General features: G+C 36.0%; 1 long non-coding RNA gene across 1 annotated transcript; it reads left to right on the top strand.

Moving 5' to 3' along the window:
• Positions 1-9,847: 9,847 nt before the first annotated feature.
• On the top strand, positions 9,848-10,552 carry LOC123870066. Its single transcript, XR_006796996.1, has 2 exons — positions 9,848-9,908; positions 10,130-10,552. It is a non-coding gene; the product is annotated as an uncharacterized LOC123870066 (long non-coding RNA).
• Positions 10,553-15,652: the final 5,100 nt, after the last annotated feature.

Here is a 15,652-nt window from a genome sequence, read left to right as displayed (position 1 = left end):
CCGAGGTTGTTTGTTTGTTTCCGTGAACGGACGTACTCAGTGCAGTTTAGTTTATAACAAACCGTTTTGATCCTAGACGATTTTCAAACGGATTATTTTTTCAATATTTTTAAGTATGTGGTGTTAGTTTGTCGTTTTAAAACAGTGATGTTTTTAAAACAGTGTATTGCCTTTATAGATTAAGTACGAGTGAATAAAACTTATAATTGTAGTCAGTACTTAATACTAATCTTTTATATACTTGTGTAAGTATAAGAGAGTCAAGAAATTATACAAAATTCAACTTTCCTTATACATATTTACGAAAATATGGTTCCCTTATCATGCACAGTATAAATAGTTACAACTACTATAATAATTTTCACATATATATAACGGAGGCCGAGGGTGTTATCAGGTTATCGTGGGCATATTTTTCACTTTTTTATTACTTTGTAGGCGCTTCTGATGATTATTAAGATTGAAGCATGATCTAACCACTAGTAAATCTGGATAATAACTAAGCGGATATGTCAGGATAGCAACCTTTAGATTAACCGAGCCTTCGTGGGTGTACTAACGATATTCTTGGACTATCAAGTGATATTGAACTACCTTCGACTACAACCATGATAACTCTCACTTACTGCATGTCACAACTACCAGCGTAACTAGGTAAACCTAACCTAACCTACCTAGACCGGCTCCTCCACCCCTACACCGGTCCCAAACCAACCATCTAACCTAATCACCACAATAACAACTCGTTCAACCACCAGCACCACTTTAAGTAACCACTACTCTAAAACCTACAGTACGACACTCACACACCGTATCTACTGAGAACCTACTCGGACCGAAGCCAGAACAAGAATCAATAGCCAATCGCTACGCTCTTTTGAGAATAAATTCTTTAAACCGAATATTCTGAAAATTAAATGCGAGAGTGAATTCTGAACACAGCAACGCGTGCCGATCAAAATCCAACTCTGACAGTGACAGCTAAACAAATATGGCTGCGGTCTTCACGTAACGTTACTTTTCACGGAGTCTATGACATTAAAACCTCTTTTTAATATTGACTCTACTACACGGCCATTCTGACCGGCGTACGTCCTCGTACGCTAAATGTCACAAAGCATGTGAGGACAAAACTATAACCACAAATCATTATACCGCTCGTTCATCCTGACTAGCAGTTAACTGTCAATGAACATCTTTCTCATTCTAAACCTGGACATCAATGTCCCCTCAACCACTCAATTCTAGTGGACCGGACATCAGTGTCCCCTCAGTCACTAAACCTCCGTAAACCAGAAACATTACAATAATTAACGTACAATGCTATTGGTTATGATTCTGACCATCACGGCTTTTTCTAGGGCTCTTTGGCTTGACTAATTCATCACATCTCAACACTTAGGAAGTTGACACAACCAACCTAGGTTAAGGAATCACTTTCAACTGATCATCTGTCTAAAACATAGGCTAACACTGCGAGAAGAACCAAAACCTAATTACAAGAACCTATATACTGACATGTCGCGACGCGAAATTTAGTTGAACCGATTCTAAACTACAGTTCATATGATTAGAGCGCAATTGCTATTGCAACTCTTAATCAATCATGATCTAAACATTATTCAAAACGAATTTACCACTGGTTCGGAATGCCACAACCTAGCGAGAAGAACCAGCAAGAAACTCGGTGGCGTCTAACTGAGTCATTAAAAACAAATTTTTTTTTTTTTTTGTTGTTGTTAAGGATATGTGGTGAACTGTAATTGTCGTCCATAGTAACACGCTGAACGAACCTAAGTTCGCAAACAGATGTCGCTCTACAATTCAGCAGTACAACCATTTCATAACAGATGGTACTTTAAATAATGGCCACTTTAATGTTGGTCTCCGATACGGCCAGAACTGACACGTCACACGTCCCTGTGTGATGCTTGTGTAAAGAGACAACTTGCTACAATCAAAAGCTCGACTTTTCCTGATTAACTTTTAGTAAAAGAGTTCATTACGTAACAAAGTACAACGCTAGTGCTAAACAACAAGTTCATTGTAACTCATACCACCTAAACCGAGTGACGAATGATGATAAACTAGTCGTTACTATCACCTAAATCGAGCAATAGTAACTAATGCTACCTAAATCGAGTGACGATAAACTTGTCGTTACTATCACCTAAATCGAGCAATAGTAACTCATGCCACCTAAATCGAGTGACCATAAACTTGTCGTTACTATCACCTAAATCGAGCAATAGTAACTCATGCCACCTAAATCGAGTGACGATAAACTTGTCGTTACTATCAGCTAAATCGAGCAATAGTAACTCATGCCACCTAAATCGAGTGACGATAAACTTGTCGTTACTATCACCTAAATCGAGCAATAGTAACTCATGCCACCTAAATCGAGTGACGATAAACGTGTCGTTACTATCACCTAAATCGAGCAATAGTAACTCATGCCACCTCCATCGAGTGACGGTAGTCGTTACTAGAAGTAGTAACTCATGCCACCTCCATCGAGTGACGGTAGTCGTTACTAGAAGTAGTAACTCATGCCACCTCCATCGAGTGACGGTAAACATGCTACACTACACTGCGCATTGCCACAACGGATCGCTAGCCTCAATTATTATTAAAACCTTGACTCACGCGAGCGAAGCCGCGGGTGATAGCTAGTTCAAAAATAAAACCATCACAAAGATCCACGAGGGATGACCACGTGCAAACGATAGTAATTATCCTATTGTTTCAGGTGTTATGGTAGAGTGTACAATGTATACAACCAAAATCTAAATACAAAATACCGTACTAATGCTGTAAAAGACAATAAACTAATGCTATTATGCAAATGAAAAAAAAGAAATCATAATGGAATACAAGAAACCGCGCTAATGCCATAAAAGGACGATGAATCATCAAAATTTTATTTAGCGGCTAGGACAAATAGTAAGGCTATTGGGATATAGCATTGTCAGCCGGTTATAACTGTATAAGCCTTTAAGAATATTTAATTCTGAAAAATTATAATTCTAGTCAATAACTAATTATACAAAATTCAACTTTCCGTTTATTTAAAAAACATGGTTTTCCTTATCACAAACGGTATAATGAAACCTTGAGTATTGAGTTTTACATATTTATAAATGCTCTTGAAATAAATGTGAAACCCATGTAAAATTTAAACAGTTAAAAATTTATTTTTTAGAAATTATTAAAAATACAGATCAATGCCACTGCTCTGATAGGCATTGATCTATTCTCTACCGAAATCGCGTTTTACAATCTTTTCAAATTTTGAAAATTAAATTGTTCCCTTTCAATGAAAGGGAACAATAGATACCAATTGCAGCTATTTGCTCGAGGCAATACTTATTTATTAACTAGCTGATGCCCGCAGCTTCGCCCGCCTGGATTTAGGTTTCTAAAAATCCCGTGGGAACTTTTGATTTTCCAGGACAAAAGTAGCCTATCCGTAACAGCCCGTCCCCGGGATGCAACGCATTTCTGTACCACGTAAAAAACATCTAAACGGATGATCCTTTAAAAATCCCGAGGGATCACCAGGATTTAGGAATGCCATTCCTTACAGCATCATATAAACACAATTTAAAAATATACAAAAAGTTTTAATCTATCTTTAAGAAAAAATAGCGAGTATTAAAAATACCTAGTATTGAGAAGTGATAGTCGCACTACAATTTCAGGTAAATCGTAAATAATCCGATAACAATTGCTAAGCAAACAAGCGTTACGTCCGTTCTCGGAGAGGCCTCGGCCGATACTAATTTCCTAGTTCAATTTACTATTGCTTGTTGCACGGTTTTGTAGTGTGTTTCAAGATTATTTTTTGGAAACAAATATTAATTAAATTTAAGTTTTTTTTTCTGTTTATATTGCAAATATGTTCTTCTTTAATGAGTACTTAGTTTTATTTATAAATGAAGAAAAATAACCCACCTAAATGACAGTTTTATGTGTCTGTAGTTTTATGAAATTATGACTTTTTTGTTTGAATTTTTATAATGTAAAAAATGCCAAACGAAAGATTTGGTTCTGTCATCTTATTAGTTCAGGACCTTTTCTTTGGTAAATATATCTTTTTGTGAGAATCGACCAAGTAACTTTTGATGTAGTGAACGTCAAAGATGACACGAAATCCAAAATTCAGTAATAGTCTTTTGGTATTTTAGGCAATAAAAGATAAACTATGAATAAATTGCAAAATGTTGTCTGTCAATTTAATAAATCAGGAAATATTCTACAAAGTAGTATATACACGTTTTACATAAATGCAGTGTTTAATAAAATATAGGGGGGCAAAATGGCTTAAAAATAGCTCATGCCGGTTCAACACTCTTAATGCTGGAAATTCACTCACTTCTCTCTTCTTCACTCACAAATTCTAAATCCACGCAAACGAAGTTGCAAAGATAAAGATTACAAAAATATTCTTTATTCTTTCCTAGAGGATGCCCGCGGCTTCGCCCGCCTGGATTCGGTTTTTTAAATCCCACAGGAACTCTTTGATTTTCCAAAATAAAAAGTAGCCTATGTCCTTCCCCGGGATGTAACCCATGTCTGTACCAAATTTCATCAAAATCGGTTCAGCGGTTGGGCCGTGAAAACGTAGCAGACAGACAGACAGACACACTTTCGCTTTAATAATATTAGTATGGATATGGATTCTTTAAAGACTTTTTTCTTCTTTATTCTTTATCTTTAAAGAATAAAGAATATTATTGTCGGTCGTCTACAATAGGTCTAACCCGTAATATAATTTCATTTCCTCTGCTGAATAGTTCCAAAGTTTTTTTACCTTTCACGGGTTGAAGCAAACTCGTATGAAGTTATTACTCAGGTATATTATATTTAGTTTCGAGAATTTTTGGATCCAATTCTTTTGCTCCGGTAAACTTTTCGTACTGACCGCTTAATGATATTGGAAAATAGTTTTTCAAAACTTTTGATCGAGGTCTCATTGTGTAAGTATTTGTAGACCAATTTTACTCAGATATTAAGATATTTTTACCTTCTTTTTTCGGATTTATATTTTTAGACTAGAAGACGTATGATTTAATCAGGCATATTTAAGAGGAAAACCAATGCGAATGACATAGACGATTTCACCTTCAAACTAGCAATTTTGACATGTCATGACCCTCTATTGACAATTAATCAAGCAGACATTTCAATCTGCGAAATTTACGCGGACTTTTAGTATTTTGACGTAGGAGGGTAAACGATCCAGTAAATGAACAAATAAGGACTACCCTGACATTGACCTAAAATTAAGGTATATGAGAATCGTTCTATATATAATTTTTATATTTTGTGTGTCTGTACACAGTAGGTATACACTCTTAAATTATTTAAATATCAAAAAATCAAATAAAATGCGTGGTATTAATTATTATAACTTATTTTATTTAACAAAAGGATAAATTGCCAGTAAATGAACTGGGAATTTCAGTGAATGAACGAACTCTATCTAGTGCATAAACTCTCGATTCCTATTAATAAATAAATTCTTAAATATATTTTCGGCTTGGAATTCAAAAAAAATTGTCAGATTTTCACAGTTTTTGACTTATTGTATATTTTTTTCTATATTTTGCGCGATAAATCAAAAACTATTTTACATAATAATAATAAATAAAACCTGTTTTAGAATGTATAATAGAGCCCTTTCTGTATAATAGAGAAAAACTTAATGCCCATGTTGCACCCAAGTCGCTGGAAGTGCAACATCAGCTGCTGAATGTTTTGAGAGTAGTGAGAACAATATACCGTAACACATGTTATCAGATTTGTTCCTTTGAGCCGAGAAGCCACATGTTCTGATGCTTTTTAGACAATCTAAGATCTCTCATTAAGTGGTCCAAATCATTTTGATTGAATAGTCTAAGTTGAGATGTAAAAGTCACTACATCGTCACTACCTTCTGAAAGTTCTTGAAGTAGATTGGAGGTACTGGGTTGGGGCTGAGGTACAGATTTATCACCAGAAGTCAGAATCGTTCTAATTGTAGACTGCAAGTTACAATAGAGTCGCTTGGAACAATTTTTTTGCTGTTTCTTCTGGTTATATTCACAATGCAGAAATAATAATCATCATGGTGTTTAGATGGTTCGCGCCAAATTATAATACTTTTTTTAGTAAAAGTAGGGTCTATTCTTATTTGCTCATAAACGCAATGAGGAAATACAGCTTCCACATATAAAAATTTGGAGTCCAGGCCTTGCTGTTAGCTGCTAATGGGTTCTCAAAGTAGCCCGAGTATGCTTGTTTTACAAAGTTAGACACACTTGCACGACATTCTTTAATACGTACTCGCCACCAAATGGTACAAAAATGATTGGAATAACTTGCAGATGTTCTTCTTGATGTTAACACCTCGATAAATTTTGGAAATTACTTGTGTGATCTTAATAAAGTGTGAACATACAAAGTGTGAGTATAGTGCAAAATATGGGGGTACCTGTATCTCAAAAACTAGAGCTGCTGTGTAAAAAATTAAAGTAGATCTGAAATCAGCGACGTCAAATTAGTAAGAAACAGTTTCAAAACCTAATAAAACAAAAAAGTTGAATTTTGTATGCCAGTGAAATGATTCGGAATCGGAAGCCACTTTATATATCGCGAAATTTGGAAATGTGGTCAAATTTTCGAAATCCATATTTATCAATGAAAAGCGACATAATTTTGTACAATTAAAATTGTATTGTAAAATTATGGACAATTTATACTGTCTGAAATAAAATATTTTTATTTATTTATTTTATTTATTTTTATTTGTAAGTAGTACTTACTTACTTCAGTTTACTATTTTTGAACAGTTTCGCAGAGGTACCTACAACAATCGGCCTCATTCAATCAGCCGCCATATTTATAGTAACAGGCAAATAAATACAATTAAGTATTGGAACTACAATACCTATGCTCCTAAATGTATCTTAAAAAACAAGTCTCATTCAGCGTTACAAGTGCAGAAGAGGAAGTAGACAGACGGATTAACATCAGTTCGAACAAGTACTGGGCACAAAAGGAAAGAATGAAAGGAGCTTACCCAGTACATCTTAAAAGATCCGTTACAGATACATGCATCCTGCCATGCCTCACCTATGCCAGCCAATCATGGGTCCAGACAAAGAATATAAAAAGAATAATAGTGACTTGCTAAAGGGCGATGGCAAGGAGCATAACTTAAGGAAAAAATATTCAAAGTGAGAATTGAAGACATAAGAAAAAAGACAAAGCCTACAGACACCTTGAGACATGCCCTAAAACTGAAATGCAAATGGTCATATTGTATCGATTTTTACAGATGAAAGAAGGACAGGAAAAATCTCCCCTTGGCCAGGTCCAGCAGGCAAAAGAAAAATAGGTAGACCGAAGACGCGTTGGTCTAATGCTATTGTGCAAATCGCGAGAGAAAATTAGCTTGATAGTACCAAAGACAGAGAGAAATGGGATACCCAAGAGGGATCCTTATCCAAGAAAGAAGAATACCAGAATAAATATTTTAAAAAAAATCTAAAGAAAAATTAAACCGACTTCAAAAACCACAAACACTAAAAAGTAAAAATAATTTTAGTGATTGTGGTTTTTGAAGTCGGTTTTATTTTTCTTTTGAAAATTTTTTATTTCACAATTTTTAGTGGCCCCACTGTACTATAATATGCCATACCCAGTTAAAACCCTACTGTTTACTAAGATATTACACTGATCGCGAGCAATTTGCTCTTATCCATTGAGGAGTTCCGTTCTCCATCTCGGAAGATATTCATCAGATCTTCATCAAATTTATATGGGACCACCTGCGAAGTATACCCTATCAAACAAAAAAAAATCCAAATCGGTCCAGGCGTCTTTGAGTAATCGGGGAACATACGTTAAAAAAAAAAGATACCGAGGAATTCAGAACCTCTTCCTTTTTTTGAAGTCGGTTAAAAATATTTTTTAAATTTTGGTAACAGTTTCCTTTTTGTGATCCCAGGGAGCTCTAAATATCGATTTTGAACCAAATCGGTCAATTAACAAAGAATTTCAAAATGGCGTCGACTTTTTAAATTTTGGTAACAGTTTCTTATTTTGTGATGCCAGGGAGCTCTAAATATCGATTTTGAACGAAATCGGTCAATTAACAAAGAATTTCAAAATGGCGTCGACTTTTTTAAATTTTGGTAACAGTTTCCTGTTTTGTGATGCCAGGGAGCTCTAAATATAGATTTTGAACGAAATCGGTCAATTAACAAAGAATTTCAAAATGGCGTCGACTTTTTTAAATTTTGGTAACAGTTTCCTTTTTTGTGATCCCAGGGAGCTCTAAATATCGATTTTGAACGACATCGGTCAATTAACAAAGAATTTCAAAATGGCGTCGACTTTTTTAAATTTTGGTAACAGTTTCTTATTTTGTGATCCCAGGGAGCTCTAAATATCGATTTTGAACGAAATCGGTCAATCAACAAAGAATTTCAAAATGGCGTCGACTTTTTTAAATTTTGGTAACAGTTTCCTTTTTTGTGATGCCAGGGAGCTCTAAATATCGATTTTGAACGAAATCGGTCAATTAACAAAGAATTTCAAAATGGCGTCGACTTTTTTAAATTTTGGTAACAGTTTCCTTTTTTGTGATGCCAGGGAGCTCTAAATATCGATTTTGAACGAAATCGGTCAATTAACAAAGAATTTCAAAATGGCGTCGACTTTTTTAAATTTTGGTAACAGTTTCCTGTTTTGTGATGCCAGGGAGCTCTAAATATAGATTTTGAACGAAATCGGTCAATTAACAAAGAATTTCAAAATGGCGTCGAATTTTTTAAATTTTGGTAACAGTTTCTTATTTTGTGATCCCAGGGAGCTCTAAATATCGATTTTGAACGAAATCGGTCAATTAACAAAGAATTTCAAAATGGCGTCGACTTTTTTAAATTTTGGTAACAGTTTCCTTTTTTGTGATCCCAGGGAGCTCTAAATATCGATTTTGAACGACATCGGTCAATTAACAAAGAATTTCAAAATGGCGTCGACTTTTTTAAATTTTGGTAACAGTTTCTTATTTTGTGATCCCAGGGAGCTCTAAATATCGATTTTGAACGAAATCGGTCAATTAACAAAGAATTTCAAAATGGCGTCGACTTTTTTAAATTTTGGTAACAGTTTCCTTTTTTGTGATGCCAGGGAGCTCTAAATATCGATTTTGAACGAAATCGGTCAATTAACAAAGAATTTCAAAATGGCGTCGACTTTTTTAAATTTTGGTAACAGTTTCCTTTTTTGTGATGCCAGGGAGCTCTAAATATCGATTTTGAACGAAATCGGTCAATTAACAAAGAATTTCAAAATGGCGTCGACTTTTTTTAATTTTGGTTGTAGTGATTCGTAAAAAATCGAATCACGGAATTGTAATAAACAATTACGAACGACATCTACCGGTCGCGTAATACATTACTAGGACAAAGAATTTCTGACATTGACAGACTTCAACGTCAACACTGATTAACATTCAGTGCCATCTGTCGGAGAATAGTTTACATAGACTAATCAAACAATGACAGTTTTTCTAGAACATTCTTTAAAATAAAACTACTCATACAAATTAGCGACCTCTAACGACAGATAGCTTTCCATTTAAAAATAACTGTCAAGACTATTTAATTAATCATATACGCTAGCGACATCTGTCGATCAATAGTCTTTCATTCTGGAAACTTCCCCGACAAACTAATAACATTTCCTGTAGCCAGAACACTCGAGAATACACCTTATTTCCGCTAAATTTAATATAAATAAGCAATCCTCCTAGTTCAGGGACATTCCTGATTTCTATTACCTGCAATCACGACGCAGGAGTGAAGTGAAAGTAATAAATAAGTGTAGTGAATTCTGTGTAACCCTGGATTAAGGTTGGTAACTGTGATGTTATTAAATTATAAGTTTAGGCTAATTGTTTTGTACTCGTTTAACCTAACCCTTGCGATAGAATATTTACTAACAGAATCTGTAAACTCGTTCCATCACTTTTATATTATACGACCTGCACTTGGCTCAGACGACCCAAGGCTCATCTAAAGTTATGGAACGAGAGTTTGAGCAAATCATTTAAGATTGCCTTTCTCGATTCCAGGGTTCCTTCTACCAGGAAGCTCTAACAGTTACACTGAAGCCCTGCTGTTAACCTGACTGCTACCCCACCGGCGAAGTGTCTACCAACTTCGTACCGTCTACCCAAGCCACGCTGCACACTGCTGTCGAGTAGCCTACGCACAAGCACTGAGCCGCCGCACCGCAGCGCCGCCCGAGCATCGTCGATTGTCCGACGCGTCTGCGAGCCCGTGTCTGCCCCCGGCGTCTGACCAAGGCCAGTTGTCTTCCTTCGGACAGTCAGCGTATCTTCATGCGTGTGCGATTCTCAATTAACTACCCTGTGATTGTAGCGCGTTACCTACGGCCGCTCCCGACTGAGTTATCTATTATGTTTATTTAGTTCCACAATAAGACACAACCTATTTATAAGATTGTTTGACTATAATTATAAGTATCAATCCGTCTTCGCGTTTTACTAAATTCCTACCTGTCGCACGAAGCGCGACATGGTAACAGTTTCCTTTTTTGTGATCCCAGGGAGCTCTAAATATCGATTTTGAACGAAATCGGTCAATTAACAAAGAATTTCAAAATGGCGTCGACTTTTTTAAATTTTGGTAACAGTTTCCTTTTTTGTGATCTCAGGGAGCTCTAAATATCGATTTTGAACGAAATCGGTCAATTAACAAAGAATTTCAAAATGGCGTCGACTTTTTTAAATTTTGGTAACAATTTCCTATTTTGTGATCCTAGGGATCCTCAGATATTGATTTTGAACAAAATCTATGACAGTTCAAGAAAATAGATTTTAAACACTATTTAAATTATTATCATTAACATTAAATTAAATGAAAACACGACGCGCGACGTGTACTGCAGCCCCTGAGCTTGAGCACAGGCCGAGCCGGTATAAACCGATTTCTCTCCGTACGCGACGTAGCGCCTGTGCTCACGCACACACGCGCCTCAAGCTTGTAGTAGTGTACCTATCGTAGCGCGCTTGTATGAAGCTTTGACTCTGTTCGCTACTCATGTGGTTATACAACGCAATACCACACTCACAAACACTCGTACAAACATACAGACAAGTATATACTCACACACACTCACACACACACACATGGACGCACACGCACTTTTGAACGGTTTGAACGGAACACGGTTTTGAAATTGAAATTGAAAAAAGTGTAAGAATTTGTAAGAAAATATTTAAAAAAGGTATATCAGCCGGTTTTTTATTCCAGCTCTTAATACATGTAAAAACGTCCAATCTGTTCATTTACTTGAGCCTTTACCCTAGTACCTAATTATATCGACCGCCCCATATCAAAACAAAGTAAATGTCATTTTTCCGAAAATCGTTTTATGTCATAAGCCTAACTTTCATAGTATGTCCCGTTGTATTGTAAGGACACCCACATTAAAGTAAAATTAAAAGCTAGTAAGTCGCTTTGACCATTTTAAAACATAGTAAGTCTATGAACTCGCTAGGTTTTTTATAGATTAATGCGCCTTACTAAGTTTTTCAAAGGAATTAGATTAAATAAAATAAATATCACCCATTATCTAAATACCATGTCAAAACAGTAAATACTTAATAATGCATTAAAACTTAAAAGTAAGATAGGAAAAGTCAAAAGGAGTTCTGACCTCTACATGACAACTGTTAAATATGGTTTGCAAGGGAAATACTTTGCATACTTACATAATGTTTTTAGGGTTCGTTCCATATCTCAAAAGGAAACACGGGACCCTTACAGGATCACTTTGTTGTCTGTCTTTCTGTCCGTCTGTCCGTCTGTCGTGTCTGTCAAGAAAACCGATAGGGTATTTCCCGTTAACCTAGAATTATGGGCAGGTAGATAGGTCTCAACTCTCATAGCCCAAGTAAAGGAATAAATCCGAGAACAAATTTCGTGATTCTAGATCAACGGGAAGTACTGTATAGGTTTTCTTGACGGACGGACGGACAAATGGACAGACAACAAAGTGATCCTTTAAGAGCTCCGTTTTTCATTTTGAGGTACGGAACCCTAAAAAAGAAAATGATGCACATGTTATGAATAAATGTGTAGGCCAGTCTTCACACTAAAATATTTAAACCCCTTTAATTTAAAAACTGTCATAGCCTAGTGGTTAGAACGTCCGCCTCCTAATCGAAGGTCGGGGCTTCGATCCTGGAATCACGCACTACTAACTTTTCAGTTATGTGCGTTTTAAGCAATTTAATATCACTTGCTTTAACGGCGAAGGAAAACATCGTGAGGAAACCTGCATACCTGCAAGTTTTCCATGTTCTCAAAGGTGTGTTCCTAAACTTCTCTTGAATTTAAACCACTTACTAGGTTTTGATCTGAGAAAGAAATTTGACATTAATTGACAAAATTGAGAGACCTAAGCTTGTATAAGAACACAGAAGTGTCATAATTCGTGTTCACTTTGCCTAACGTCTCTCAGAGAGCAGAGAGAGATTTAAACTGTTTCTTATAATCATTGGCCATATTTCAAATGCGAAAGTGTGTTTGTTGGTTTAATATTCAATCACGCTGCAACGGAGCAACCAGTCGACGTGGTTTTTTGCATGGATACATTTAAAGACCTTGAGAGTGACATCTCTCGCCGCATCGTATTCTTTATTGCTGAGGGTTGTGACCTCTTTCCATTATTCCTACATCTAATGGTAGGTTTTCTTGGGATGCGGTGAGTTCAAAGAGCCTACGGAACTCGACTAGAAAAACGAGATTTTGACTCTTAGGTTTAACGGTTATGAATTAGTTATTATTATCAGTGATAAAATTGATTAGGGCTGCCAGGTAAAATGACATTTATCTCGGAAAATCAAAGAGTTTCCACGAGATTTTTTCCAAGTTTGCGCTACTAAGTACATATTATGAAGAGGAAAGGTTTGTTTGTTTGTTATCGATAAACTCTGAAACTACTGAACTACTTGCACTAAAGACATAATCATCAACATCAACCGACAGACGTCCACAGTGAACATAGGTCTTTAATAGGGTCTTCCACATGCTACGGGTTTGCGCCGCCTGAATCTTTGCGCTTGCGCTTGACGACAATCATGCTTTAAAGAAAGCAATGATGAGGTCCAAGTTGGAGCACGCTTACCTAGAAGATGCCTATTCACTCTTGGCTTGCAGGTATCTAAGGTATATATGGCAGGAAACACGGCCGCCGAAATGGCGTTCCAACCTTTAGGCTCTCCCCATTGCCCGCAGCATGAATCTGAGCTTTCTTATGATGGTTATATTATTATGTACATATAATATCTCATAAGAAATCTCTAACACACAATCCAGCTAAGTAGGTCCAATTTCAAAAAAAGCTAGCTAGCCGACAAATCTAACTCAGTTAGGCAGCCTTCGGGAACCTTCGAGATGTCTCTCGTCCAAAATTCCTCAATGCTTGAAGACCAGTCTTTGAATAGTGCATGATGTCAGTGATGAAAAATGGATCCGAAATATAGGTCTTTTTTGTACACAGGAAATGCCTGACGCATACCCCTCCGTCATGTGGGGCTTGCACCAAACTTGCACTACTACGAAATCCATTTCGGAACACGGCACCCGGAACGAGGCGCGCTATCTCCTAAAAAACATAGGTATAATACCTATTTAGAACACTTACTATCTGTCATCATAATCTATGACAACCTCCGAGTATTTACCTGGTAAAACCGTGACTTTAGAATAAATTTTAGTATATAAGCAGGCTTCATTTAGAAATGAAAAAATCCCTATTTTATTTTTCAACGATTATAAACACAACTTTCATTCAAAAATAATAAGCTTAAATTCATTTTAAATAATATTTTGCGACGAAATGACGCGCGCAGTCCGCCCGTCATGACAGTCCAGTGGACACTGAATTCCATAGAGCGCCTGCAAGAAAATAAATAGCACAGGAAGTTTTTTGGTTAGTTTTAGATTATTTAAGAAATGAAAAACATTTAGTATAAAACTAACAGTTCGAATTGATTGCTAAACCTAAACATATCATTTTCTGGAGGTTGGCTTCAAAGTATCAAGATGTTAAAGAAAATTTTTACAGAACAAGTTGCGAACAGCAATGTTTTCAACTTGTTTTTTTTTTTTATTGGGATAATGTATACTAAATTAAAAGAGGCCCTTATAATCTTCACAAACTGAAGTTTTTAATTGCATGTATTTAATAGCTGTTAATGCTTTAGAAAAATAAACAATTTACTTCAAAGTACAGCGTTTTTGCGATTTGTCAAATAGCCATAGTCATCTTTTTTCTCTTGTCGTCTGGCAGCAACACGCTACGCTGCCTGTATCGGTGACTTGAGTTTATAGGCACCATCCCCTACTAATATTATGTAATGTATAATATGTTCGTTTGTTGTATCACGGAGAAATGAATCAACGTAATTTTTTGCATGGATTTAGTTGTACTTAAAGACGTGGAAATTATTTTCTATACCTACAAATCAAGGAGTTCCCACGAGATTTTGAAAACCTAAATCCACGCGAACGAACACGTGGACATCATTTTTAACCCCCGACCCAAAAAGAGGGGTGTTATAAGTTTGACGTGTGTATCAGTATATCTGAGTATCTGTCTGTGGCATCGTAGCTCCTGAACTAATGAACCGATTTCAATTTAGTTTTTTTTTTGTGTGAAAGGTGGCTTTATCGAAAGTGTTCTTAGCTATAATTCAAAAAAATCGGTTCAGCCGTTTGAAAGTTATCAGCTCTTTTCTAGTTACTGTAAAACCGACCCAAAAAGAGGGGTGTTATAAGTTTGACGTGTGTATCTGTGTATCTGTCTGTGGCACCATAGCTCCTAAACTAATGAACAGATTTCAATTAGTTTTTTTTTGTTTGAAAGGTGGCTTGATCGAGAGTGTTCTCAGCTATAATTCAAGAAAATCGGTTCAGCCGTTTGAAAGTTATTAGCTCTTTTCTAGTTACTGTAACCTTCACTTGTCGAGGGTGTTATGAATTTATAATTTACACTTGTAGTTAATTAATAAAACAACATCTGAAGAACAAAGTGATAACAACAAAATATTTAGAATATAGCAACAACACAGAATCATGTTTCAATTCCGTGCGCTCTCATCTCGCGTAAGCTCTTCGAAGACTTACTACGGGCTCCCGGTGCTTCTAAAATGCAAAGTTCGTAAATAATTTCACGAATATACCATTGATATTTACTAAACCTAAGATATACCATATCTGAAAAAATTACCCGAAAATAGGCTTGAAAATTAGCACTTACGTATTAAATACTAGCGACCGTCCATGGCTCGGTGGGAATTTAGAAAAATTCAGCCTTATGCTTTCAGCTTTATAGGTCCAAGAGTTTGAGCTGAGCCTTGATAAGTGGGTTAGTAAGTGAGTCCGAACCTTCCTTTTGTTATACTTAAACGTAGAATTTTCAACCGCAGTTGTTTGTTGCAGTACTACCTTATTTTGTTTCATAATTATTCAGTCCTCAAATACGACAATATCTGCAAAATCTTCAAAGAAATGCTACGCGTACCGAGGAGACATCATATCGTTGAAACATAATATTGCCAACT

The sequence above is a fragment of the Maniola jurtina genome, chromosome 12, assembly GCF_905333055.1.
Source record: "Maniola jurtina chromosome 12, ilManJurt1.1, whole genome shotgun sequence".
Lineage (NCBI taxonomy): Eukaryota > Metazoa > Arthropoda > Insecta > Lepidoptera > Nymphalidae > Maniola > Maniola jurtina.
Note: the sequence above shows the minus strand (reverse complement) of the source record. Positions and strands in the feature narration are given on the sequence as shown.